The sequence below is a fragment of the Zootoca vivipara genome, chromosome 7 (assembly GCF_963506605.1).
Source record: "Zootoca vivipara chromosome 7, rZooViv1.1, whole genome shotgun sequence".
NCBI classification, from domain to species: Eukaryota; Metazoa; Chordata; class Lepidosauria; order Squamata; family Lacertidae; genus Zootoca; species Zootoca vivipara.
Genome location: NC_083282.1, coordinates 57266412 through 57293995, shown reverse-complemented (window position 1 = coordinate 57293995; position 27584 = coordinate 57266412). Strand labels below are relative to the sequence as shown.

The 27584-nt window shown below is 42.1% G+C and overlaps 1 long non-coding RNA gene across 5 annotated transcripts in view; it reads right to left on the bottom strand.

The window, feature by feature from the left end:
* LOC118088580 (uncharacterized) overlaps positions 1-27584 on the bottom strand; it is a 58135-nt gene that overhangs the window by 27529 nt on the left and 3022 nt on the right. The gene's annotated exons all lie outside the window — the stretch shown is intronic.

The window sequence follows — 27584 nt, the reverse complement described above, 5'->3', positions numbered from 1 at the left end:
TAGTAACCTTATTTCAGAAAATATAAGTAAGTCTTAAAGAAGCAATATAGTATTCACCAAATCATATCTTTGTAATTTATAAAGAATATATATATTGTCACTTTCATTAATAAAAAGACATTTGGCTGATTTTGTACCACGTCTAGCCAATACCTGCTGGAATATAAATGTGCTGGTAAACAGCACAGTACAGATATTTGGTGGCAGCGGTTAGGAGGTGAATCAGCAGTGATAAATAAAAGCTGGTTCTCCAGTCCACTTCCACATAATCAAGTATAGTGTATATCAAAATATAAAAACACTGAGATATGTGGGACTCAATCCTTCCCCTTTCCACATGCCAAAATATGACATACATAACAACAAATGACTTCCTATACTGATGTTCCTTTAAAGGTACAGGTGTTCCTTTAAAGAAAATAAACATTTACCCCCATATTTAATAGCAATTCCACAAGATTGCCAAAGCAGTGGGAACCTTTTCTAGGAGCAAACTGTTTCACCCTCCCACTTGAGTTGAGCACAACACAGTTCTCTTTGAGTTAATATAATTTAGTTATAATATGCATTGCATGATTTTTCTTTTCTTTGCTATAGATCCTCAAACATGACATTTTTGCCCATCCATTTTTGCACAGGTGTATATAAATCTAGTGGATTGATTAATAGGATTTATTTCTCCAGCAGTTCCGTTCCTAGTTGAGCTAAATTCAAGCTGGAACTGTGAGGCGGCTTAAACAATACTTCTATTTGCACATAATAATGACTTATTAATCCTATTAATAAGTCATTAATCTTAAATGAGTCAAATGTGGCTGTGAAGTAATGCAGGTATACATTTGGAATGACTAGGCCACCCTAATAGGTCTTACAACACAGCATATTCTTTGAAACATAATGTATTTTGCTTCACTTGCAATTTCTTCTGTAGCATGAAAAACTATTTAGATTTTTTTGCTAGTGTTGTTTCCTTCATTATATCTTGCCTTAGTAAAGAATGAAAGATCCAAGTAGTTATTAAATGCTATATTTCAGAAAGTTCTGTTTCTTTTGCATGGTATAGTCATATGTTGGCAAACTTCAAGAAATTGTATAAGATGCTTAAATTGCAAAAAATTGATGATCAAAGCAATAAAATCATAGTTTGTTCATCCGGTCCTTTTTTTGGTGGTAGAAAAAACTATATTTGTTTCTCAGAAAATCATGCAGCTATGACTCAAAACAAGCTGGAAGGTGGTATATATTGAGTATGCAATCTTTGTAGTCACGTTCTAACCGCAACCACAAACTTTGAAAGTCAGGAGCGATCTTTTAGTGTGAGTTCCCATTGCTATCAGAAAAGAGATGTTTAGCTTTTTGCACAGGCTTGGAAGATACAAACAACAGACTGTTGACCTTAAAACTATATTGTAATGGCAGATTTTATTATGTTTTCGTAAGTGAAGACCCTTTTTACTTGATTACTTGCAAATGAGTGCTGATTACTCCCCAAATGCTCTGGTTGGGTTGGGGAAAGCACTTATGGTTGGCAACTGCAGACATAAGTCTTGAGTTTTGTGGTAGGTAGGGGCATGTGTTTATAGGCCATGTTTTTGGAAGCAATGAGACTGCTTTATAGAAAAGCAGTGACTCTCTGGGTTCTTGGCCGCTCCTCCATGGTCAACATGTATATTTGCTAAATATATAGACATGCTATAAGCCTGCAGCACTCTCTGCTTGCAAGAAATAGCTGCCCCTGTATATATGTAATGCACGGGAAAGTGTGAAGCAATGCAACAAAATAAATGATTTCTTCTCCAGACACATTCATTTGGGGTTTGTTGTTGCTGTTTTGCCCTCTGCTCTTCAAGGTGCACCTCAAAGTTAGGAACATTGTAAGCCAAATCCAGATTCAATAGTACTGCTGAAATTTAGTCCTACTGAAGGCAGCAAGGAGCTTGTTGTTGATTAAACCAATCCAGAATTTCACTCTAGACCATATGCCATTTGATTGCTGTCCAAGTCATAGGCAATCTGACCCTACAAATTGGCCTTAACCGATAGCTGTATTGCTGCAATTAAAACCATGCCAAATCTAATCCGAGCACTTCGGAGAAGCATCAGTCTTATCTCGCCTTTCGCATCTGACATAACAGAAAAGCAAGCCAAAAACACATTAGTTTTCTGTTATATCAGACGGCAAAAGCATAGCAGTGGACTGTTAGCAGATGCCATTGCATAATTGGTAGTAGGAGACACTGCATTTCCCCCTAGCTTTGCCTGAATGGTGTTAAGGGTTTGAAACAAGGCCATAGAATTCACTTAAATCATAGCCTTAACTCAGGAAAGCATGGGAAGAAGACGATTAGATTCAATTACCCAAATGTCATGCATAAAAGCGGAATAAGGCCTACATTGTCCACCCAGTTTTAAAGAGTTCACTGAACTTCTGCTAGTTTAAGAAATCAGGTGGATATTTCCCCCCTTGTTCTTTAAAACATTTCACAAGAAACTCAAGACAATGTTCTGGGAGTTTTCCAAAGGCTGCAACTGTCATTTGGGGTGCATTTTAAATTTTTGCAACAATTTTTATATAACTCACTTTTTGCAACATCTGCTTAAAAGCAGTACAGTGAGGCAGTAATTGAAAGTGATAAAAAAGAAGAGAGAGGCCTTTGGCTGTGTGCAAAAGTGTTGACTAAACCCATTACCAATATTGTCAATGATGACTGCACCCACAGCAACTACGGTACATTTGAGAGTGCTGGATTCAAATAACCTCTGTGATATTCTGCAAATGCTTCTGTAAGCAGTAATGGAAGATGTTATGTTATAGCAGGCAGTTCTGCAGCTAATCTCGGTCTTCCACTTGTAAAAATGGAAGAACATCCTTGGATTTAGTTTCACTTTTATGATACAACATTGTATGTGAGATATGCAATAGCTGTGAATAGGCAACACCTTTGATTTGCAGAACAGCACCATAGTTTCAGTACAACTCAACATATTTCAGCTTTCATAGCTTTTTTTTAATCCTTTTGATATGGTGATTTGATGTTTCAGCAGTAACACTGTACAAAAACAAATAAAAGTGAGCAAATGTGATTTTTGATCCTCAGAGCAATTGGGAACAGTAAAGCAACACTTTTTCTAGGATCAACAGAAAAGGACAAAGAGGTCCCATGAAAGTGGTTGCAAGTTGGACATTTAAAAAACCGAATAAAAAGACATTTGTGATAGAGGGCGTGAGGGAAACCAAGACTCTTAAGTCTCAAGCAAGCAAATGGTATAAAATACAGAACATGCTGACTTGTGTAGATGGCACAAACTCCCTGGCTTGGGGTTGCTTGCTTCCACCTTCTAACAGGGCACAGGGGTCTTTCTTAAGCAGTCCAGTGTTGGTGGGTTCCCATGAAGACTGATAGGGTGGAAATCATAGAAGTCAGCAGTAGATAGTCAGAGGCGATGAGGGTCACAGCCAATGACTTCTAGTTTTTCCCCATTTCCCTCTCTGTAGAGTTCTACAATGACAGTACTGAGACTGAGGAGAAAGAAGCTGACAGGTAATGCCACCCCCTGGACTGCTTTTAAGTAAGAAGAGAGGGGAAAGGGAAGCTGGCTGAGGGCAGGCTTGAGGTTGGTTGGGCAGCACCCCATTCACCCTAATGGACCAGTCTCCATGGAAACAGTCACAAGGAATGTGAGGAAGGGCTGCTTAATATTACCAGCATCTTGATTAGCTGCTTCCTGTAGTATGAGGATGCTTCTTCAAGATGGCTAAATCAAGAGTTTTCAGGAACAAAACCAAAACCACAAGAAAGAATATTCAAGCCTTTGATATTTAAGGGGACTTGGCAGACCTAGTGGGCTGAATTTAACTAAATAGTTGCACTAGTGGTTTCCCGCACAATGAGTCCTTCTTAGAGCAATGGGACTACAAAGTAATACTGGCTTATTATTGCAGCAGTGCATATTTCTCTACACACCTCCAAGGCTATTTTCAGATGCTCTGAGAAAGCCCAAGCATAGCTGTACTTGCAAACAGTTTTCGATTTGCAATATGAATCTTACGCACAAAAAGCTTTCAAACAGCAACTAGAGTTCTTAACAATTTGGCTCCTATGAGTGATCATGAGAATGAAAGTCTGCTAGCAAAAATTGGCAGTATGTGTTTGATAGGCTAGTGATGAATTGCAGAAAGGGCGGCTAAAATGAATTGAAGGAGATGCATATTTTCAGGACCTATCCTATTTTTTGTGACTGCATTTCAGCTGATTCCCTGGTGACCCACTGGAATGCGGAGTTAACCAGGGCTATCAACTGTCTGGCTCTGAAGTGCCCTCTCCGATTGCATGGAGCCTGGAAAGCCCCATGGTTTTCCATAGAGCTGAGGATGATGAAACAATCACTGAGACGGCTAGAGTGCTGGTGGCAGAAAACTCATTCTGAATCAGACCAGACAAGGGTCAGAGTTCAACGTCGAGTCTACCAAGTGGTGACAGCAACGGTGAAGAGGACCTTCTTTGCCTCCTCTATTGCTTCTGCAGAAAACAGAAGCAGGAGACTCTTTCAGGTGGTTTGCAATCTAACGGAACCACCTCCACCATCAGGGCCTGGTGAAGACCCCAATATCTCCTACAATGATTTTGCAAAGTTTTTTGCAGATAAAGTCACTCAGCTTCGGAAAGAGGAAGACTCCACCATGGTAGTAGGGCCAGGGTAGGAGATAGGGTTGCCAGACTCAAAAGTGAGCAGGGCAATTAAAGGCACAGACGTCCTGTCCTCTATTGAGTCTGGCAACCCTAGTAGGAGAGTGCTAGAGTCCTGTCTAGTCAAGTTGCATGGGATCAATTCCAATCTGACGAAGTGTGCATGCACACGAAAGCTCATACCAATAACAAACTTAGTTGGTCTCTAAGGTGCTACAGGAAAGAAATTTTTAAATTGTAGTAACCCACCCTGTGACCTTAGGGTGAATGCTGGATAACGAAAATAAAAATAATAGTAACTCCTTTTCAGTCTTGTTCTTTTGCACTCAAAAGCTCATCACAAAGAAACTGACTGAAGAAGTGTTCTTAGTGCCCCCAAAATTATTTTTTACACAATTCTGAAATACCATCAGACTTTGGTATTTTTGTAAAATGCATCAGAAATCTGTGCTTCCACATTACAGCTGCAAACACCATACCATTAAGTCAACTGCAATGTTTTCATACCATCATAATGCAATACCGGTACATCATAGATTGGATCCAAGCCTGGTCATGAGTAGATCCTTTGAAATTGGTGGGAATTAGGTTAGTCATAGCTAAATACAAATCTAATGTCATGTGTTTAGTAGTACCAGTTGAGATAGAGCTGACTGAAGTTAACAAAGCTTTGTTGCTAGTTGGAAGAACAACTAGGAAATCAAGACAGTGCTTGAGAGTGGGGAAATGCTGGTGACCAGCTTGTTCCTCTCCACAAAATACCATCTATGTGCTTGTATATAACTACTACCTGGAAACTTGACCAAGAGGAAAGAAGAGTAAGAGCAAGGAAGGCAATCCATGACAAACAAAGAAGTTGGCTTATAGTAGCAGTGACCTCAATCTTATTGTAGATACAAGGACTCTAATACATACACAGAGTTTCCCCAACTTCAATTTCACTAGAGTGCTGGCTCTAGACTGCAGAGCTGCCCTTTCCATTGAAATGAAGGTGCAAACCTGCTAAATGGAAGCTTTATGGGCATTTCAAGTTCTGTAATCATCTTTGAGCTCTACTCTTCTTTCTCCTCTACAATATTTTGCAGCTAAGACATTTCCTAGTTGCATTTGATGATATGGGCTCTAGTCTACAGAGTCTGTGACAATAAATTTGTGAGTCTTTAAGGGCCAGACCCAGGTGGCGCTGTGGTTAAACCACTGAGCCTAGGGCTTGCTGATCAGAAGGTCGGCGGTTTGAATCCCTGTGATGGGGTGAGCTCCCGTTGCTTGGTCCCAGCTCCTGCCAACCTAGCAGTTCGAAAGCATGTCAAAATGCAAGTAGATAAATAGGAACCGCTACAGCGGGAAGGTAAACGGCGTTTCCATGTGCTGCTCTGGTTTGCCAGAAGCGGCTTTGTCATGCTGGCCACATGACCTGGAAGCTATACGCCGGCTCCCTCGGCCGATAATGCGAGATGAGCGCGCAACCCCAGAGTCGGTCACGACTGGACCTAATGGTCAGGGGTCCCTTTACCTTTACCTTAAGGGCCAGACGGCTCTTTCTTTTTCTTTTTTTAACCTAACAAATTAAATCTCTTAAATCCATTAAAACCACTTTTCTGGTACATCAGCTTGATTTTCTGAATGATAATTTACCATTGATTCATTGTAGATCAAATAATTTGCACAATGTTTTTGCTTGTTGTGAACTTGAAAAATTGGCATACCGAGCAGCATCATTTTTGTAAATTAAGAATGCTGCTGATATTCTCTCTCTCTCTCTCTCTCTCTCTCTCTCTCTCTCTCTCTCTCTCTGTGTGTGTGTGTGTGTGTGTCATTGCAAAAAAGAACAACCAAACAGTTATAGGAATGAATAGACCAAGATAACCATTTAGACTTTTAGGACCTCATTACTCATTTCTATGGCTCCTTCCTACCAGTAAAAAGCAAAGTCCAAAACCACAGCATCTCTACCCACATGTCAGCCTCAAAGTACATTAATGATTCAAAACTTGCTCACCAGGCTGACCCCTCATTGTACTAAGCAGACAGAAACTACCTGTTCATGGTTCCCCCCCCCTTAGCGTTTGTAATCTGAATCAGTCTGTTAATCAAACAAATGAATCAGTCTGTTAGCCATTCATAAAGGCAGGCAGCCACCAAAATTGAAACTTATACTTTCAGTAATTGCTTGTGAGTTGTAATTCATCTTTCAAATTGAGGTATTGTTTTCTTCAGAATTTTATTGACACCTGCACCTGGCATAAGCCAACACTAAGCTAGGAAGCATAGCACATAGGGAGGATAATGTTTTCTGGCTGAGTAGGGATTTGAACCTTGACCTCCCAGCTCCTTGTCCAGCACTTTAACCACCACACCATACCACACAACAACTTCTGAATAGATGTACCAAGTAGAATTGCATTGTCCATGTTTGATTGCCATGAGTACCTCCACCTCCTTTCTTTGAGGAAGGAACTCAAAACCCACTGAATCGGGAGGGAAAGATGCAGGTATTAAAGCAACTAGAATGGAGTAAGATACATTTTGTGCCTGTAAAGCTCAGAATTGATTTTTTTTTTTAAAGTTACAATGCTTCAAATCCCAGGCTTTCAAACTTCTCAAGATGGCTTTGAAAGGAAGGCTTATTTGCAAGTACTTGGTGAAAGACAGATTTGTTTAAGAGAATGGTTAGTGGTAAAGTAAGAGATAAGGGACACGAGTGGCCCTGTGGGTTAAACCACAGAGCCTAGGGCTTGCCGATCAGAAGGTCGGCGGTTCAAATCTCCACGATGGGGTGAGCTCCCGTTGCTCGGTCCCTGCTCCTGGCAACCTAGCAGTTCGAAAGCACCTCAAAGTGCAAGTAGATAAATAGGTACCAATCCAGCGGGAAGGTAAACGTAATGGTCAGGGTCCCTTTACCTTTTAAGAGATATTATATTCAGGTTCTCCTTGCAAACTATAGGCACCTGGCTGTCCACAGTAAAAACAGGATGCTGGACTAGATGGGCTTTGGCCAGATCCTGCAGGGTTCTTCTGAAGTTTTTGTTATACCACAGAGTCAAGTATCAAGCACTAGCTCTACTTCCACCACCATAGGGGCACATCTACCACCAAAGCTCTCCAAAGCTTCAGACTACTGTATTATGTTTCAGGGGGTGCCCTTGGGCCACACTTATCACAGAGAGTGGGGTTCCAGAGCAGCATAGTTTCAACAAGTCTAGATCAGGCAACACTCAACCTTTGCAGACCCAGGACTCACTTTTTACCCAAACATGCATTTGGGGACCCATTTCTTAATCTTCTGCCATATATTTGCATGGTAGTAGTGCTTCTTTTGCAACCAACCTTGGATTAGGTCATGACCCACTCGTGGGTCCCAACCCACCAGTTGAAGACCTGTGGTCAAAAATCAATTGTACAGCGTGTTCAGGCAATGTACAGCAAGGTGGGTGTCTAAGAAGCCAGAGACCTGTGTTGTTTGCAACAAATGGAAATGCTGTGGCTTCCTGGACAATGCCCTAACTACATCTACTGGAAGCAAAGGAGTTCCAGAGATTGTTTGCGCACAAGTAGACTTCCTTACTCATGAGCCACACAATGCCTTCAGGTCTGTTAACATATGCTATTTCATTGCTCTTCAAGGGTTCTTCAGAGGTCTGTCACTAGAGGGGATCCTCAGAACTGGTTCCAGGAGACCCTGCGTGCTCAATAAGGTCTTCAACCTGTGGAGTGTCTGGTTCATCTTCTGGGGATTTAGTGTCTGGCAATAGGTCAGGACTAGGCATGACAGAAGTCTTTCCCAGCCCTACTTGGATATTCCAGGATTGAATCTGTGACCTTTTGGACGCAAAGCATGTTCTCTTGGACATGCTTTTGTTGTTAACTTTGAAGCTAGCCACTCAGCAAACATCTGGTGGATCTACACACGGGGAGGGGGATGCTATAAATAAGTCAGAAATTAGATCATTCTCTCTCTCTCTCTCTCTCTCTCTCTCTCTCTCTCTCTCTCTCTCACACACACACACACACACACACACACACACACACAAAATCCCTATGGAAAAGCGCTTATAAAAATTTCCTGCTCTCTGGTGCAATCTAGTGTTGCATGTTTATAGCACATTCAAATCGTCGTTTCTTCACTAATGTTGGTGAGTCCATGACCTCCCACCCCATGTGTCAGCAATGTCATCTGAAAAGAGAGACGAACTCTCCTTCCCTTCAGTTGGTCAAGTATTTTAAATGCCTATTGGTTTTGGTGGGAGAGGTTTAAATGAATGTTTAGCACTCATGCTGTGATCTAAGCAGCCTTAAGAAAAGCTTCGTCTGGAATCGTGGAGTGTACTCATAGATGCTCAATAGTTATAATAAAAATGTTATGTACCACACTGGAGACAACTACTTTGTTTTGGCAAACTCTTCAAATGTGTGGCATTGATTTATAATGTTGTATTACATAAAACTACAGTAATGATAAGAATCCTGTTAGATACTTGCCAGTGAATACCATTAATCATAGCCTTTCATGTTATACCATTGCAGCCTCTCATACCACCTGCAAATCCTTGTACTTAGGTTTGAGCTGGCCCAAAACAAACACGCTTCTGGCTTGCCTGCCTTATGACTCAGTTCATTAGGCAGAGCCTTGGGCAGGCATAAATAACACACCTCTTCACATAACATGCCATGTGTGTGAAAGCAAATGCAAAAGGTAAGTGCACTTTGGGCAACCCCATAAAATCCCCTCACGTCAAACAAGAGGGAGCCCCGTTGTAAATCACATTTGCATGAAATAGCAACACAGTGCATTTAAAATTATGGGAAGGTCACATTTTGTTACAAGCACTCTCAGAATTACAACATCCGCCAGCCATCTTAAGCCACCGGTGCAGAAACTGATAACTCAATAGGAACCAGGCCTGAGGGACTGGCGTATTCATTGTGTTCCAGTCAGATGTTTTGGGGAAATCTCCAAGCAGGGCATTAAGGCAATATCCCAGTCCCGTTTCTCCCAGCATGATCTGGATTTCAAGGTATACTTCCTCTGAAACGCTAGGTTCCATTTAGCTACCATAGACTAAGGCTCTGCACACATCACCAGCTTTGTTTATTTATTTATGGCATTTATTTCCAACTTTTTCTCTCTGAGGAACTCAAGGTGGTATGCATGGTTCTTCCCTGCCGTTTAATCCCACAAACAACCCTGTCAAATAAATTAAGCTGAGAGACTATGAATTACCCACGGTCACCCTTCACGACTGACTGGAGATTTCAACCCTAGTCTCCCAGGTCCTCATCCGATGCTCTAACCATCGCACCACACTGTCTATCCTATGCTGCTAGGTTCTTTTTGCCAATTTGGATCAAAGCTGATTTGGGGGAAAGCACAGCAAAGTGCACTATTTCATAGGAAACAACAGGGTGGATATGGATTGTGGCTAATGTCATGTGTGCACAGCTTCCCAAACCAGCAGTGGGAGCACACTGGATGCAGATTAAACAGGAGTGTGTACACCACCCCATTCTTCATTAATCTAACGCTTTTTGAAGTCATTCTCATACATTCTTGGAGCACTGTTGCTCATGTAGCTAAAACAACACCATGCACACACTCAAAGAATGGGTATCAGCAGATCTGTGAGGTCAGCAAAGTCTGTAGAAGTGCAAACAAAAAAAAATGGGGGGGGGACACAATTGGGGAAGCACAGAAACTGCCTAGACTGTCCTGGACTGCTTGTATATATTATGGGAACATATGTCTTGCTTATGTGAAAAATTTGGCGTTGGCTTTTGCAGCCCAACTCCCTATAAGTGTCCTCTAAGTCCATTATTGGTCACAGAAGAACGGATGGAGGCAGGAGCTAGTCAAAGCAAAGCAGATCTTAATTTTTCTGTTGCAACAAAGTTGTGCAGGGCATAGGGGGGTGGACAACTGTGGGTATAAATCTGTGGGTTTAAGAAATAAACCCACCGGATAAAGTTTCAGTCCCTCACTTGTAGTTTTATAAATCATTTAATGTGCCAACACAAATAGAAGTTATTAATATTGCAGTTGCTGTATAAGGGGTTGTTATTATTATGACCGGAATGTAATTGAAATTAATAAGATTTTAGAATGCAGAAATAAAGAAAATCATCAAACCATCAATTCTAGAATTATATAATTCGGTATTTGAATGATTGGTAATTGTATTATATATTGGTATTGCTACAATGAGGCTCTTATTGGATTGTAATTGAAAACTAATTTTAAAAATTACCAAAAAAGAAACCCACTGGAGCTCAAAGATCATATAACAGCATGTGCATCAGTTATGTTCTTGAGGTCAAATTGATGCTAACGGCTGCTTGTGACCTAATGTTCTCTAAGCCATAGATTCTGGTCAACCTTTTGAAACAAATGCATGAACTTCTGTTCATGAAAGCATTATGCAAACAAGGATTACTCAATCATATACTCCCCACCCAAATCCAAAAGTACTGTGAATGTGAACAAGGCAGTGAGTGGCATTCAACTAAGTTTTACTCAGAGTAGACCCATTGAGATTAATGGCTATTTGAATGGGTTGTTTAAATAAATAAATAAATGTAATAATAATTATTTTTTTATACCCCACCCATCTGGCTGGGCTTCCCCAGCTACTCTGGGTGGCTTCCAACAAAATATTAAAATATAATAAGTTCAATAGGTGAGTAAAACTTAGTTCAATACCACCTAGTACATCTCACCATAGTGGAGAAGACATCAGGTGCCTTGTGTGCTTCCTCAATCTGCTGACTAGAAAATTTCTCCCTTTTTATGGTTCTTTAGCTTTGCACCAGATTTGAACTGGATAACCCTTAAAGAGGGGATCCCTACAAACAGAGGACTGCCTCCATAATGTAGGACACATGGCCACACCACCAAGAAAATGCATGGGATCTGGCTGTAGGAACAGTCACACATCTTGTAGTCACTTTCCTCTCCCCCACCCTCTGCATCCCTCACAAGCCTCTCCTAGCATATTGATTTCCTAGTACTTGTTCAGATTCTAAGGCTGGGTAAGGTGTACTGACTTCAACTGATGGGACTGTGACTGATAGCTGTGGACACAACATAAATTTAAATCAACCGCCCGCCCCACAATCCTGGCTGGGAGCTGTAGTTTTAGGATGCTAGAAATTGTAGCTCTGTGAGGGGTGTACTACAGTTCCCTTGGGGGGGGGGAGATGTGATGCTCTTCAAGTGTATGGCATACTGGGAGTCCAGCAACATCTGAACAGTTGCTGATGTATGATGAAGGAAGTGGGGGATCGGATGAAAGTTCATACCAAGATGGAGAGGTGGAAAGGGAGAACCACCTAGATGGAAATGGTGACAATGAGTGCCTCTTCCTGAGCTCTAAGAGAGATTTCTTCCCCTTCCCACTGAAATTAAAATAAAAACCTCGGAAAGTGCATCTCCAAGCAGTGCAGTTCCCTCCCTCTTTGCAGTGGCAGTGTGAATTAGCATTTTGGATTTTAACTGGTAAAATAGTGCTGTATTTTATGCCAACTGGGATCATAGTTTTCACAGTGGATATCGCAGGAAGATTGTCGCAACAGCATTAAAAACCCTTAGTGTGCCTGTCATAATGTGGGCAAAGCAAGTTGTGTCCTTTGGCTTAGACCAGGGGTCAGCAACCTTTTTCAGACCATGTGGTGGGCCGGACTTTTGTTTGGGGGGGGGGGATGAATGAATTCCTATCCCCCACAAATAACCCGGAGATGAATTTTAAATAAAAGCACACATTCTACTCAAGTAAAAACACCAGGCAGGCCCCACAAATAACCCAGAGATGCATTTTAAATAAAAGGACACATTCTACTCACGTAGAAACACACTGATTCCCGGACTGTCTGTGGGCCATAATGAGAAGGCGATTGGGCCGCATCTGGCCCACGGGTTTAGACTATATAAAAGGTAAAGGTAAGGTAAAGGACCCCTGGATGGTTAAGTCCAGTCAAAGGCAACTATGGGCGAGGGAGCCGGCGTTTGTCCACAGACAGCTTTCCAGGTCATGTGGCCAGCATGACTAAACCGCTTCTGGCGCAACAGAACACTGTGACAGAAACCAGTGTGCACGGAAACGCCGTTTACCTTCCTCCCACAGCGGTACCTATATACTTGCACTGGCATGCTTTCTAACTGCTACGTTGGCAGGAGCTGGGACAGAGCAATGGGAGCTCACCCCATTGTGTGGATTCGAACCGCCAACCTTCTGATTGGCAAGCCAAAGAGGCTCAGTGGTTTAGACCACAGCGCCACCCGCATGCCTGTATACACATTTACTGGGTTAAAACATCACTAGGTTGTTCTTTTTCTCAATTTGAATAAAAGCTGGTTGTGGGTGGTGGGGAGTGCGTCAAAATGTGGTATTTTGTAAGATATGACAGGACAAACATGGGACAGCTGTGAATTTTGACTAATGTCATGTGTACATTGTTTCCCAGAACAGCAATGGGATTGCACTGAATGCAGAGTAAATGGAAGAGTGTTCATAATCTTACACTTGAAATCTCTCGGTTCTCGGTTCTTTTGCTCTTATACTAGAGAAGATTCATACAACCAGATATGCCAATTTCACACCTGGTCTACACTGATCCTCACACTTTGTGCTTTTAATGAAGTGCAATGACATAATCATGCTCTATTTTGTGATACTCTGGCCACTGGGAGGTAGGGTTGTCATATTTCAAAAAGCCAAAGTTAGGGTAGAAGATACTAATGTGGACCAATGGCCTGATTTTACATGAGGCAGCTTCCTGTGCTCTTCATGCACACCTGCACCTGTCAAACTGTTGCTTGTTACACAACTGTTAACATCACAGAGACTTGGTTTTCATGGCACAGTAGGCCAAACTTGGGCTTACTGGGACCGTGCAAAATGTGTGGGCTCCCAGAGAGCAGCTTATAGCTGCTTTGCTCTTCCACAGCTGAGCTTAGCCCGTATCAAAAGTTTATTGCATTAGCCATATAGCCATAGCACATATAAAAGATCAAACAGGCAACTGTCGCACAACAACATAGAATACAACAACAAATACAACTATATCATTAAATATAAGATCCAGTTGAGTGCGACTGGTAAGGTAAAAGACAAAGCAAGGCGTGTCGACTGTGAGTATAACATGAATTTTCATAGGACTAGGGCTGGGCAAGTTAGCCAAAAAGGTGGCCCTGAGTTTCAGGGCCTGTAAAACGTAGATGGCTTAGCATAACATTGAAACCTTGGCTCGTGGTTAAGCTTTCTTCTCTCTAACCAAAATCCGTAGCCATAGTTTGGCTTACTGTGTCATGTAAACGAAGCCAGCATCTCTATCAGCGTGGAAATCAGTACAGTATTAATTCTGGAAGAATAAGTGTGCTGGAAAAGCCACATGCAAATTATAATTGGGTTCCCTACAGTACAGGCTGCTGAATTTCTCCTTACAAATAAAAATATTTAACATTTATATAGCGTTTTGCAATCCTGTTGTGCATACCTGGAAGTAAGTTTTATGAAGCTGAATGGACCTTACTCCCAAGTAAGTGCACAAAAGCATGCGGCCTTAGAATATTCAAAGCACTTCACCTCTGTAATCTTTAGATCAACCCAACAATGTCGATCAGTACTATTATCTCAACATGGCCGGGGGTGGAGCTGAGAATGAAGGGCTCATCTAGGGCTATAGACAGTGTAATCCTAGGCATATCTACTTAGGGCTTGCCTCCAGGTATGTACAGGAAGTCTAGCACTGAAACCCTAGTGACATTTTGTGCCAGAAGGAACGTTTCAAGAGGGGACTTTCCGGTTTACATTTGAGACCCTGAACCGTCATTGTTACATGAGTTCTAAATGTGAACATAAAAGATAGCAATGTAAAACATCAAAACAGTTGTCTGCATAATTTTTTCTCAGATCTTTCTTTGCATGCTTCTTTCTGGGAATCAGTGGGTCAGGTTTGTTCGTTTTTTAACTAAACAGTCTTTGGGAAATCAAAACTACTCATTCAAATGTGCTATTTGAAAATATAAGTATGAGTCCATCCCTTTTCTTTTGTTTTACTGTCTGAGTAACACTTTAAAATGCCATTTTGTCTTTGCGGAATTTTTCACCAGGAAATAAGAGAGGGAGAACCCCAGTGACACTGTTGAATGCTACCATGAACTTTTTACAAATCAAGAATGAGGAAAGCCCCTTGTTAGAAAAGTATTGCTGATATATTATTATTATTATTATTATTATTATTATTATTATTATTATTATTATTATTATTATTATATTGCCCTATACCTGGAGAGCTCAGGGTGGTTCACAGAATAAAATCAAAATATAAAGCCACAAAATATATAATCAAATTTAAAAAACCAACCCAATAACCACCTATTAAAAAAAAAACACCCACTGTTTCCTTCAAACAGGCAGGGACCACCCCCTCTCGTAAAGAGGCATCGATCACCTCCCTGGCCCAGCCAGCTGCTCCCTCCCTGCTGGTTTTTATCAACCAAGAGTGGTAAGGGTCTAGAGCACAGGTGGTCGCCTTGTCCACATCCTTGTCCACATCCTCAAGCCTTACCAACTGAAACTCATCCAACACAACAGGACTAGACTGTCCTCTGGACACCCTATGAGATTCATCTGCTATAACAGCAGAGTCAAGGTTTTGGTGGATGCGAGCGATTTTATCCTCAAAATGCTTTGCAAACAAGTCACAGAGAGCTACTGTTGGTTCTATCACCTCCTTTGGGCCAGCCTGCAAAAGGCCCTGTACAACCCAGCAAAGCTCTGCTGGATGACATAATGAGGGTGCAGTGGAGGCAGCAAAGTATGCCTTCTTTGCTGCCTTCAGTGCCACTAGGGAGGCTCGATAATGAGCCCTTACCAGGGCTCAGTTGCCTTCATTCGGATCTTTCCTCCACTTGCGTTCAAGCTGTCTCCCAGCTTGTTTCTATAAATATAAATATTACTGTATGCAAAACCAATGAATTTTGACTATGTTTCTTCGAGCTTACAGTTTCTCTTAGCTGAATAACACAATATTATGGGGACATTATTTCAAATACATTACCTGGATATTTGAGCTTATTCAGAGATATACAGACTGAGCACAGGTGGAGGCACAGCTTTAAGACACCCAACAGACAGCCCAATCTACTGCCCTGCATCTCAGATAGCTCTGATGCAGATAAGGAATGTGCATGTATGCAGTGGCTCCACTATTCAGATCCTAATAATAATAATAATAATAATAATAATAATAATAATAATAATTTATTTATACCCCACCCATCCCATCTGGATGGGTTTCCCCAGCCACTCTGGGCAGCTCCCAACAGAATTAAAATCACAATAGAACATCAAACATTAAAAACTTCCCTAAACATTCCTTTGCTGCTTATTAAACTGAATGTGGCAGCCAGTCGGCGTAAGAATATCCTGCAAGTAGCCTAGTATTGGTCTTGGGCAGATGTGTGAACTATGTGTGTACTCTCGTACGCCCTCTCTCTCTCTCTCTCTCTCACACACACACACATACACACAGAGTAACTACAGCTAACGCTACAATAAATCCTTACTTTGCCCAAATAAACAGGACCTTCTATCGCCCTATTGCTCTGAATCTGGTGAACGTGATGATACAGGAAAATCAACATCCCCATTGAGCAAGAGAGATCGATGTATCCAGTTGATACGGACCATAGCTGCCAAGTCTCCCGTTTTCCCCGGGAAATCCCCGTTTTTCCAGCTGTTCCTAGCTGAAAAAATGGATTTTTTTGTTTTTCCCCGGTTTATTCTGCCACGGCAGCCATTTTGGAACTGGGCAGAGTATGCTCAGAAGCGACTTTTGATGCTGCTCTACCCAGTTCCAAAATGGCTGCAGTGCGACTTCCGGTCTGCTATTTCCGGCCCGGTCCCTTATTTCTCTGACAGCAACTTGGCAGGTATGATACGGACATAGATGTATTTGCATCATTCTGCTCATCTGAACCTCATTAAACCAGCTGAATTTAGATGTGGGCATGTCCGTTTAGGGCCACTAGCGGGTGTACCTAGTTAAAGCAGGAGTGGAGCCATTGAGTTGCAGAGTTATTAGAGACCATTCACCAAGAACGTCTTTCTACATATTTTTATGGTTTGAACCTGGGAAAGCTTTTGCATACTGAACATTGATCTTCAAGACTGCAGATGGACACAGGAAAGAAAGAGCACAGTGGCCAAATTGCTCATAGGTCATGATTATGAAAAGGGAGACATCACAGCTTGTCTTTCTAGAGTCACTTGGAATGTACACACAAACATCAATATGAGTCATATTTATTTGCTTGACATACATATACAAAATCCAGTTCCCAGGAAAAACAATTTTTGTGTTTGCCAAGAGAGAGAAAAACCCACTGATGGTGTCTAAATACAAAGGGTACTGCTATTGGAAATGATTAGTCATCGTTAGAGAGGCCAACTCATTTTAAATAGATTGCTTGACATAATACTTAAAGAAGATAAATAATAGAAAATTCTTGTGTCACCTTTCAAGACATGGGATTTGATATTCCAAATTTCTAGATATAGATGCCTTAGTTGACAGCAAAGAATGAAAAGGCATGAGAGAAAAGGCACATTGATATGTTACTGTGGAATTCTAGGGGATTGCTTAAATCAGTTATATAAAACAAAGTACACTGATGACGAGTTATTTCAAGGAGCATGACAGGCATTGTAAAATTTCCCAGTCTCTTTACACAATAGTCTGTCACCTGTTCACCCTGCAAATATAGGAAGCACCAGTTTAATTTTAGCACAATCACCAATTCCCAACTTTACTTCAAAGAAATGGTGAATATAGGCACCAATCATTCCCTGGTTTTAAATAGGGTAGTTTCCCCCACCCCTTCTTTTGACTTTTCAAAAGTGAGATTGTAGGCATCAAACATGTGCCAAGATTCTTTAGAGCTTCTGGTTTCATGTTTACATTGTTGTCTGACTTTTAAACACCCTTTATAGCCATGGGGTGATACCCAATCAGAGTCCCATAGTGCACAACTGACATCCAGGGCTGGACCTAGACACATCAAAGAAGCGTTTCATTTAAACATGTTGTAAACTTTGTATGAGAAATCAGGTTGGCAAAAACAGAACTCTACAGCACCATCTGGCGTCACAATGTTATAATGCATATGCAGCACATATAAAATGTGTTTTCTTTACCAATCAAGCTGAGTCCCAGGTCTTAAAACTGGGCATATCCTTCCTCTCTTTCCCTATCCCATTTCCTTCAAAATCTGCTCTGGAGGGTTGTGGGATCCTTTGTAGTAGAGGTGGGTACAAGAAGGAGGGAAAGAAGGGGAAGTCCTATAGTGGTGTTAGATCTTACCCATGGGGTGAATCCTGTGCAAGGTTAGTCTGCTGAAATCCCAAACAGATTAATTCTATACAGGAATGCTGCCTCACTTTGCATTCCTAAGCATGTACGTACATGGAAGTACGTCCCATTTAAACCAATCAGATTTTTTCTATTTTCAAGAAAATGAAAATAAATAAAAGTACATGTTGTTTTGTATGTGTACTTTTATTTTCCATTGTCTTAAAACAAAAAAAAAACTCACACACAAAAATCCTAAAATAGCAAAATATGTTGTTGCTGTTATACAAGTGTACATGCCACATAATCAAAAGTTTCTTAAGTGATGCACACCACAAAATCTTATAAAAGAGCATAAAGTTAATATATAAAATTCTCCCAGCAGCAATAGACCTTTTGATGATTAGTGTATTCATATTTACTCGTAATCTTTGTGTGATATGTTTGTGTCAGGGACCGTGCTGAGGAAGGCTGCACTGAGGAAGAATGGTAGGCGCCACACCCTCCCCCTGATCCTGATGCTGAATCTTCCCAGGAGCAGGAGGGCAGCATAGTTTGGAACAGTGGTTTCCAGAGGGGCAGAGTTCAGAAGGCAGAAGCTGGGAAATACTGGATGGGGAACAGCTAGGAAAAGAAACACTAGAAGAGAGAGAGTTAACAGATTCACAGTCTCTGGACAGCATTCACCCCCCTCCTCCAAAGACATGGAGAGCTCAGAAAGTGTTAGAACAGAAAGCGCAGAGGGTACAAACTCAGATTACAAGATGTAAGAGTGACGTAGATTAATAGGGACGGCTGGGGGGGAGTGACCCTTAATTGGGAGCACCGCCATTTCTAAGAGATGTGTTCTTTGTTCTTTCATTGTGATTATTAAAGAGTCTAACTGGTAAGATGTTCCTTTCGTTTGATCTTCTTATCTTCTGCCACGGGGGGAGGAAGTCAATTCCCTGAAGCCTGGCAATTTGTTTGCTCATAGTTCCGTTTTTTTCTTTTTACTCTATCCAATGTTTTTATTAGCTGTTCCGAAATATAAGGTGGAGTCCATTGTTCCACATTGGAATACAATGTGCACACAATCAAAGCTGCTTCTAAAGCAACATAGTCTCTGTTAATATATGTAGTAGGGGTCCTGGTCATAGTTGTCAAATTCTCCCTTTTTTTTAAAGGGAAATTCCCTTATGCTGAATAGGCTTCCTTGCGAGAAAAGGGAACACTTGACAGCTATGGCCCTGGTGCGTCTTTCTTTCTTTTTTTAAGGACTTGTTTCTTGGTCCCTCCATGCTTTGATCTGAGTATCTGAGTTGCTTCCCATGCTGAAATTAGGCTCAAAAGAAACATTCTATTGGAGCAAGTTTAATACATTGTGGTGTGTGCTTAGTTACATTATGTGCATGTGTTCAACACTTTCCCTGGTTTGCTAATATGCCCAGGTGTCCCAAAGGGTTGGTGAACCCTGTCTTAAAGTAATGTGAAAATATTGTATTGAAAGGATGTTGATCTGCATAAAAACGGGTGGGAGGACTGAGGTGTTCGGGCCCTCTGAAGTCCCACCCACCACCTTCTCACACGCACAGATTCACACCCTTTGTTGCAAGACCAAACTATGTTCACTTTGTGGAGCCGCCTGAGAACTTTCCACTAGAAGCTTCACATGAAAGCAGAGTGCGACCTTCCAGGGCACTGCAAGAGGATGGTTAAACTAAGTCATTTTGTATGTCATAGTTGCAATGGTTCTTGGGATGTGAAAAATGAAGCTAAGATTAGAATGACAGTTTGAATCATTCATAGCACATGAGGCTCGTGTTTTGCATAGGGAGTGTCCTGTGTTTGATCCCTGGCATCTCCTATTGCGTTTATTTATTTATTAAATCTATATTCTGCCCTGCATCAAAAGATCGCAGGGTGGGCTTGCAACATAGAACATAAGTGCCAATACATAACACACTATCTATACAATCACCTTGGGAGATATTCATCCTGCAAGTCCACTTTGCCTATTTCTGTGCTGTGGCAGCCAGTTAACACAGTCCTGTGTACCAAACTGAATCGAATCGAATGCAGCTTTGTTGCTCCAATCAGGCCATAAGCCTACACACACAATAAAGCAACCATAATGCAATATCCAAATTAGTACATACATGCTACAATGCCATAATAAGATCTAATTGTAAAGTAGTCCATTACAGTGATTCAGTGTCGTGTGTCAAATGTATTGAAATATACTCGGGAGTCACGTAGTGATTTCATGCTCTTTATTGCAGATGGTAAAACAGTGAGTGAATTCCCCACCCCCAAACCTCAGGCTTTATATACATTATTTACACAATAGGTTCCATCTGATTGGCTGATTCTGCTTCCCTCCTGGAGCCTGATTGGGCTGCTCCTGCAGGCCAATCACTTGTTGCATTCTAGGATTCTACCTGCCTGTTGTTCTAGGATCCAAGCTTAGCACATAACACCCCGCCCCTCTAAGTTCCCATTGCGGCCGGACGGTTAGCATTCGTAAGTCGAGGTATGCCCATCGCCTACATATGCGTTTTGGTCTGGGGTGTCCCTCGGTAGCTCTTGTTCTGGCTCTTGTTCCTGGGTTGCTGGCAGCGATGGGGCCATTTGGTCAATCTGCTCGTGGTTCTTGTGGCCACTCGGGCTCGAGGGTCACCTCTGGGCTTCCTAGTTCTGCCTCCCTTACATAGCTGCCAAGTTATCCCTTTTTTTAAGGGATTTTCCATTATGCTGAATAGGCTTCCTCGCAAGAAAAGGGAAAACTTGGCAGCTATGCTCCCTTACCCGCTCCTCATGCTCTACTGACCTCACCTCCCCGCTGTCCCCTACAACTTTTGCTTCCCCTACAGCCAATTTGACAAATTTTGCTGTCCCATATGAGGTGTAATAATCAGTGCCAGTCAACAGGAATAGTGTTAAATTTTGAAAAAGAATTTTTACTGATTTCTGCAGTAAAGGGATTAATATATCAGTTCCTCAAATCTGACTACAAGGGGCAGTAAAAAAAAAGTGTACCGTGGCCTCTGCTTTCAGCCATCTAGCTGGACAATATTTAGCCATATTTAGCCATATTTGGTACCTTGGTTCTCGAATGGCTTAGTTGTCAAACAAATTGGCTCCCAAATGCCGCAAACCTGGAAGTAAGTGTTTTGGTTTGCTAATGTTTTTCGGAAGCCGAATGTCCAACGCAGCTTCTGCTTGACTGCAGGAAGCTCCTGCAGCCAATCAGAAGCCGCGCCTTGGTTTTCGAACAGTTTCCGGAGTCAAATGGACTCCTAGAATGGATTAAGTTCAAGAACCAAATTACCACTGTGCTGAGAGCCCCACAACATCCCTTCACCTTCATCAGGCAACAGGATTGGGAAATACCTTTGCCTGAGATATTGGAGAGCAACTGCCTGGCAGACCAGGCTATATTGGGTGAAGCAAATCAACTGCAGATTTGTTTGATCTGTAGTTCCTGTGACTCCTGGGCAGAAGCGGCTCACGGGGTGGGGAAGAGCTGCTATGTTAGCTTCCTGGCAGGTGGGTTGTTGTTGCTTACCAGGAGAAAAAAGGGAAAGAGCCAGGGGATGAGGAGGACAGCATGGCGCAAACACATGAGCAGGTGCCTCAGATTGGCTCTGTTGTTGTTTGCACCATGCTGACTTCCCCGCCATCTCATCCTTCCCCTCTTCTTTCTGGTAAGCAACAGTGACAACACCTGCCGGGAAGTTTGTGCAGTGGCTCCTCTCCACTCAATAAACTGCTTCTGCCTCTGGGTTCCTTAACATTCGGTAATGGTGAGAAAGCTTTCCTATGAGATAATTTGCGCACCACTCTTCACTTTCCATTTAGCACCTACCCACCCACACTCTTTTAGGTCACTAACAAACTCAGTCTTTTGGTTATAATTTGTGTATATGCCCTCAGAGTCCTTTGCGAGCAGTTAGGCTTCCTTGTGTCAGGAGATTCACGTTACTGTCAGGCTTGAACTTGGATTGGCAGGCATTGACACAGGAGAAGAAAGAAACAGAAGGAGGTAGAATGGTAGAACCTGGATTGGAGGAGAGGGGGGACACTTTGGAAGGGGGGGCGGGGAGGCTGGCTCTCCTCTCTGACCTTCCTGTGGAGCAGACAGCCTCAGAGAAGGAGCGGGTATGGGGGTTGATCAGCCAATGGGGGAACATGAAGGTGGCAGAGACTGAAATGGAGTCTGAATAGGAGGGTGCAGCCTTGTCTCCTGGAACCAGACGCTTCCTTCACAGATAGGAGCAGACCCACCTGCCCTGACAGAGTGCGCTTGAAAGCTTTACATTCTCACAATGCATGAGAGTTTCACGGGTGATCACACCACACTTCGTCTTTAAAAGCTGGTGGGAGAGGAGATTTTGGGGGACAGCTTTGTCTCTTTTGCCCAGTTCTGAACTTCTTGTCCTGTTGAATTGTGCTTCCTGAGCACTGTCTGCTCCTGAGCCTGTACCATTACCATAGCTGCCAAGTTTTCCCTTTTCTCGCGAGGAAGCCTATTCAGCATAAGGGAAAATCCCTGTAAAAAGGGATAACTTGGCAGCTATGACCATTACTTGCCTGAGTAAATATCTCTTACTTATAAATAAGAGTCTCTGCTTGCATGTGTTGGGCAGGAACCAGGACACCTTGACAGATTATTAGGGCTTTTTTGGCAGATGATGGGAAAGGAATGACCCAAAACCAGCCATTTAAAAAAATGTTGCATTGCCTCCAGTCACCTTGATTTTAATTCAATTATTACATAGTTCATCTGCCCCAGCTGCAACAGAACATGTCTCTCCTGTATCAACCTCTATAGCCACAGCAGGTGCTGTAACCTCCCAACAGTTTGACTTCACCCTCAAAGGCTCCATTGTCTCCCAAGACAGATGGATATCAACCAGAACAGAGTTCTAAGTATAGATGTAATGTGATGCTAGGCACATATTTCCATTGCATGAGCTTTTCCCGAATACAGCATCATGCTTATTGTATGCTTTTGTTCTGTGAATCACCCTGAGATCTTATGATGAAAGGTGGTGTATAAAGTTTAAAATAAAATAAATATATCATTGGGTATTTCCTGTGCTCACAGTAGAAAATAATGACATACAGATGGTATTATTTTTTTCATTCTGGAAAATGTTTTTGAAAAAAAAATAAAAGAGAGAAAGAAGATATATTATCTAACATTTTCCTCCCAGATTTCTGTTTCACCAAGTACACAGCAGTTGTCAATTTGAATTCCAAGTATGCCAACAAGCAAAGCTTAGGAATTAAAACTGAAACTGCCCTGTCATGATCTGCAGAAAACAGTAACATGCTTCCTATGCATCATACCAACACATATTATTCCTAAAGAGCATACAGAGGGATGTGGGTGTATTAAAAAATGCTTTAGGATACAAAGAGGCAGGGGTGCCCCGTCCCACATAACTGATCACAATACATGGCTCATGCGCACCATTGGAATGGCAACGCCCATCAACCAGGGGGGGATACAGGAGAGTTAGACTAGGGGGGGGGGACCGTGGAGAAATGTTGCTAGTTGCTAGTTGCTTTGGCACCCGGGGCGTCAAAGAGGAGGCACCCCCGGGGGCGGGGTGCTGCTCTGCAGCATCGTGACATCACTACGCGTGACGCCCCTCGCTGGCATGCCTCTCACCTCCGTCCAGGGAGAGAGCACGCCGCAGCAGGAAGGGAGTGCGCGCGTGTTGGCTGAGCAAGCCCTGCAGCACCTAGCTTTCACTGGGCGGATGCCAGGGACCGGCTTGCTCCCTCGGCCGGTGCATGCTCTCCCTTCCTGCTGTGGTGCATGCTCTCCCTGGACGGAGTCAAGGGGTGAGCCAGCGAGGGGCGTCACACCACCCACAAGCGTGACGCCACCTTGCATGAGTTTTGGGGCACGCCGTGTGCTTTGGGGGTGGGGTGGGCAGCCGTGATGGCGCCCCTGGGATCGTGCCGCTCGGGGCGGCCCGCCCCCACCACCCCTATCTTCCTATGCCCCTGGCCCCACAGCCCCAATCTGATAAACACATGTCTACATATCTGGTGGGGCATTTTGATCCATATCTTGTCTGGTTGCTTCCTAAACAAATGTAGTATTATGAGAGAATTCTTCCACCAGACCAAAAATGCTGAATGACACAAAAGAACTGGGAGTTTTAAAAAACCATGATGCAAGAGAAAAAGTTGCACGTCAGATCAGCATTCTGCGAATACGAAACTAACATGAAACTGCGGCAATCTCACACGAGGCTAGTTTGATTAATGCTTTCTCTTTCATGAAAACCAGAGCTAGAAATTGTCGCTAATAATATGTTTTTTAATCCAACCACAAAGCAGGAGATAAACAAATGCATAGATTGTGTTATACTAGAAAAATGGAAATGCAAACATGCTGTGTTGGAGGAAATTGTTTTGAGTGTTCAGTTCTCACCTTTTGGTCCCATGCGTTCAGACATATATATCCAGACCTGAGCAGAATGCTTAAGGTTATTATAAACCTTTCTGCTTCTGAGAAACTTCAATGACCTACAAATGTATACAATGGCCTACAGATGTTTATAGGAAGGCACTGTCTCAAATAGCTACCGATAGGTGCTGGAGATGTAATGCTGGAAATGCCTTGTTCAGACATATGAGACAAGGACATGTGCAGTAAATATATTCTTTTTGGTCTCACATTGTTGACATATCAATTTTATATTGGTTAAAACCCTTGATATTTGCAGGTGTTCATGTATTTTAAAACCATATTCCAAAGGGGATTAAAGGCTGGACAACAAAAGTGGACTTTGTGAGCTATTACGGTGGCTAAAAGATATTTATTTATTTATTTATTTATTTATTTATTTATTTATTTATTTCTACAAGGAGAAATACCCACTGACTATTACACAATGGTCTAATGAACTCACTGCCCTGGCTGCATCCAACATATTTCACATACCGGTATATGTCAATTCTGCATGGATACCTATTTTGGTATCTGCCAGGCTTATATCAATTTATATGATTCATTTAAGATTCATGAACTTATGGTCATTGTATCTGCAATGTGAATTGATCATTGTTTACAGTAGTATTAACTGTATATTGTCTTTCTTTCTTTCTTTCTTTCTTTCTTTCTTTCTTTCTTTCTTTCTTTCTTTCTTCTATCTATCTATCTATCTATCTATCTATCTATCTATCTATCATCTATCTATCTTTTTTTTTCTTTAATTTCATTTCCCCCTTTTCTTCTACTTTACTTGTTAAATTTACAAATAAGAAAAAATTTTTTTAAAAAAATCATTCAAATAAGAGGCAGCTTTTGGAGTATTCTAATCATCACCAGTCTTTCAACAGTATTTATTTTATGTCAGCACTGTTGATTGACCACAGTGGTGCCTTCCAAAGCACTTCAGCAAGCCAGCTATGTCACAGACCAGAAAACTGTCACACAAGGCAGTACAGTATGTACAAAGGAAAACATTTATTTGCATCAGCCCTCAGCTATTGCAATATATTTCCAGAGTACATCAAACATAAAAATGCAATTGAACACATAAAATTGCCAGATAAAAAATTACAGTGGTACCTCAGGTTACAGGTGCTTCAGGTTACAGACACTTCAGGTTACAGACTCTGCTAACCCAGAAATAGTACCTTGGGTTAAGAACCTTGCTTCAAGATGTGGTGGCGCAGCGGCAGCGGGAGGCCCCATTAGCTAAAGTGGTACCTCAGGTTAAGAACAGTTTCAGGTTAAGAACAGACCTTCAGAATGAATTAAGTTCTTAACCCGAGGTACCACTGTATACAAGTTGAGATTCAGAGAGCACCATAGTGTCCTTTATTTTGATGCCAGCTGTTACCGGTAGTGATTTTGCAGCATATGAATTTCCAAAGAGTTTCCAAACTGTGTAGAATAGCTGTTGGGAAAGACTTGGTGAATCGCTTTGAGATCTGCCATTCTCACTGTGTCCAGTATCACATCTCTGCCACACCTACTTTGATATGCATAACCCATAAAAGAGGATAGGTATAATAATTCAACACATTCCGTTAAAGCAAAAATAACGATGGAGAGAAAGAAGTGTGGGACAGTAGCCAGGATAAAAACATTGCACAATGTTTATCAAAATTACTATTTATATCCATTCAGAGATAATGTGAAAAAATTCAATTCACTTTTGTTTTCATATTGGGCAAGACTCCAGCAAATATATACTTATTGGGCTTATACGGGAGGAGGATGAATCTGCAATGTAGCCGAAGCAAAATTCTAAGTACGTTGGTACTTGGTCAGTAAATTATTATTCTATTCTATTCTATTCTGTTCTAAATATAGAAAACTGCTTCCTCCCCTCCCCCCCCATCTAGCCCAGCGTTGTCCACTCTGAGTGGCAGAAGTCTTCCATCACATATTACATGGTCTTTTAAACTTGGTGTAGAACCTGGAATCTTCTGCATGCAAAACAGATGTTCTACCTATGGTCCGTCCACCATAATGGAAAGATTAGTGCACATTTTTTGATTTATGAAGTACTGACTTACTCTCCCCTGCAGCCTCTGGCCCAGTGGTGGCGAACCTATGGCATGCGTGCCAGAGAGGGCACTCGGAGTCCTCTCAGTGGGCATGCGTGCCATCGCCCCAGCAGGGGGTGGGGGAGGAGGAGGAGAGGGGGCTCTCATGCGCCGTCCAAGCCTGCGGCACCAGGGCCTGGCGTGCATTGAGGGGCTGAGCAGGCATTGACTTTTGATGCACCAGGGCCTCCTGCCAGTCTGTTTTTCCTACTCGGGAGTAAGTTGCCTTGAGTTCAGCAGGGCTTAACTCCCAGGTCAGTAAGCATATAAAGATGGCAACCTAAGAAGGGGCTGCTGGGTTTACATGTTCGCTGGACTTTCCTGCGGAAGCCAACAGAGAAATTCATTCCGTGGAGACTGCAATCAAAGGGCAGCTGAAGAAATGGCGAATATTATTTATACCCCACCCATCTGACTGGGTTTGTTGGTTGGTTTGTTTATATTTGTATGTGCGCACGCAGACAATCATTATTATCTCATATTAAAAATTGGGAGAGGGTGGCTCTTTGTACAGCCCTCTAGTGTACACTAGTGGCCAGAATTGTGGAACCGTCTGGAAAAAATGTATTTCTGAGGTTTGATGGCTCATAACACCACTTTGTTTTGGAGTAATACTAGTGCTTTTTTTCAGGGGGACGCATACCCCTAAACATTTTGTGAATTTAACAGGGGGGCGGGCGGGGGGCGGAATTCATTGTATTTATATTTCCCAATTTGAACTGTATTTATTTTTCCCTGGGGGTGATTTTCTTGAGTCAAAATGAGAGTACCCCTAAACAGTTTTTTTTAGACAAAAAACACTGAGTTATACCATAAAATTATATATCAACGAAAAGATCATTTAATGAAGGATTACAACAGCAGTCATAAAGAAGAAACGCGAAACACACAGAAAAACTGAGATATACAGGTTAAATTGCCATGTTGGCACTTTGGGATAAATAAGTGGGTTTTGGGTTGCAGTTTGGGCACTCGGTCTCTAGAAGGTTT